Source organism: Adiantum capillus-veneris, chromosome 17 (assembly GCF_014529385.1).
Source record: "Adiantum capillus-veneris isolate H3 chromosome 17, ASM1452938v2, whole genome shotgun sequence".
Lineage (NCBI taxonomy): Eukaryota > Viridiplantae > Streptophyta > Polypodiopsida > Polypodiales > Pteridaceae > Adiantum > Adiantum capillus-veneris.
The window spans coordinates 92034183-92036611 of record NC_140947.1 but is presented as its reverse complement, the minus strand read 5'-3'; positions in this window follow the sequence as shown (position 1 = coordinate 92036611).

The following is a 2429-nucleotide window of genomic DNA, read 5'->3' as shown; positions in this document are numbered from 1 at the left end:
TCTCGAGGTAAAAAGACCACGTGCATGAAAGTTACCTTAGATAGTGGCTCAAAGAAAAAAAACCATTTTAGAAAAGAAAAATTAATTTCTTAAAAAAAGATTATATAACAAAAGCCCTTCTCTCATCGGCCTACTCTCTCTCTCTCTCTCTCTCTCTCTCTCTCTCTCTCTCTCTCTCTCTCTTTATAAATGTTGAAGGGCAAAAAAGAGACCTCAAACTTTCCCTAACGTGTAACAAAAAGTCTTAGAGTGGTTTATGGGTTTGGTTTAGATTGAATCTTCTAACCCAAGACTCCATCTAGTATAAACTCATCAAAAATCCTTACCAACATATGACAATTTAATGGTCAAGACCTTAAAATTTGCATCATATGATGCATTGGTAGTGGTTTGTGGTTTATGGGTTTGGTTTAAATTTAATCTTCTAACCCAAGCCTGCACCTAGTCTAAATTCATCAAAATACTTACTACTCACTTACTAACATATGGCAACTTAATGATCGGGACCTTAAATCCTATATTATTTGGTGCATTGGTAGTAGTGGTTTGTTGTACTTCTATTGTTCTAGATGACATGCTTAGTCAATAGGTGCTTCCTAGACTTGGGTACTAGGCTAAAAACTTTTATATAGTAAGATTTTCACATATTCTTGGCACAATTCTTTTATCAAATCTATTTAGTTATCATGCTTCTACTATAGGATGGAGCTGCTCAACTCTTCTCGTTGGCTTGGTTCTCGACCTATAGTGTCTACATTTTTGGTTCAATGTTTTTCTACTATCTAGAATTGCCTTCTTACATTCTCCTTCTTTTTTGCATCTTATGGGGCCCTCTGATCTTGTAATTTCTAATGTTGTTGCTATCTCCTCCTACTTCTATTGTTCTTCTATGACACATAGCAAACAATCATAAGTCATCATTTCTTTGGTTCTCCTTCTAGAGTTTTCCCTTTCTTGGGACATATTTTGTGTGGTTTTTTTCTTTTTTTTTGGTGAAGTTTTTTCTCATTGGACTTGTTGTTCCTATATGTGGTGGATCATGACTACATTTTGGTGCAATGAGCTTTATCTTTCTGAGGTTGGTGTTGGGATTCAGGCCAACTGGTCGGACATCCCACATACTACTAACCCATCTACTAACATAACCATTATATACACTTATTCTTTAATGCAACACAATAAGGAGCTGCACAACAGGATAACGTTGTTGTGTGCTCCACCCAAAGCAGGTCTCTCTCTCTCTCGGCTCTCGCACTTGCACTCGCACACACTTCCCGTGGCACCTTCAACTAGTATCAGAGCAGGGTTTGTGCTTGCCGTTTTCGCATCCGTGTGTGCATGCACTCTCAAAAGTGCAAACAGGTTTTTGATTTCGGCATCGGCAAATTCAGCGTTTCGAGAGCATTTCCACCAGGTGTCTTGGGGTTTTACCCCCCTTTTGAAGCTGTTTGTGCAGTCAAAAGCTTCATCCGAGCTACGCTTCAGGAGTTGTATTTTTCAACTCCACTTTTCTACAGATACATGTACAGGTACACGACATAGGTACAAGACATATTTTGGGATATTGCCGCTTTATGGCTATTATGTGCTATTGAGATGGTGTTTATGGGCTGATTAGGAACACTTTTCGGTATCGACATTATAGAGGAATTCAGTCTACTCTAAAAGGGATTGAAACATGTTTCTATTGGCCTGCCATGAAAGCAAACATACAAGAGTATGGTTTTAAATGTGTGGTATGCCAAAAGACGAAGTTTGATAGTGGGAAGCAGCTTGGATTGATTCAACCTTTGCCAATCCCTAATTCACCATGGGAGAGCATATCCATGGATTTTATCTTTGGATTGCCTAAGTCTATCCATGGGAATACAGGAATATGGATGATAGTAGACAGGTTCAGTAAACAAGCTCATTTTATACTTGTCAAAAAGACTATCAAAGCCCATCAAATGGCAACCCTCTTCATATCACAAATCTTCAAGTACCATGGCTTGCCAATGTCCATGGTGTCGGATAGAGATCCTATAATGACTACGGGCAAGAATCCTATGGGACACCAAAAGTACTATGCTAAGTTAGCAAAAAGGTACTATGGTCCCTTCCAGATTCTTAGACCAATCAGTGTGATGGCCTATCAACTCAAGTCGCCCAATCATTGGCTCATACACAATGCTTTTCATGCGAGCCTACTAAAGCCTTAGAAAGGAGAGCCACCTCAAGAACCAACTATTGAAGACCCACCGAAGATCGAGGACCAAGAAGAGGTGTTGCAGCCCGAGTCCATTCTCCGACATGAAGACAAGGTATTGAGAGGCAGTAGGATTATCCGACGGTATCTTATTAAGTTTAAGAACTATCCTTTTGAAGATGCTAGATGGATGCAAAGCATACAATTAAAGAATAACCTAAACCTTGTCAATGCTTACAAT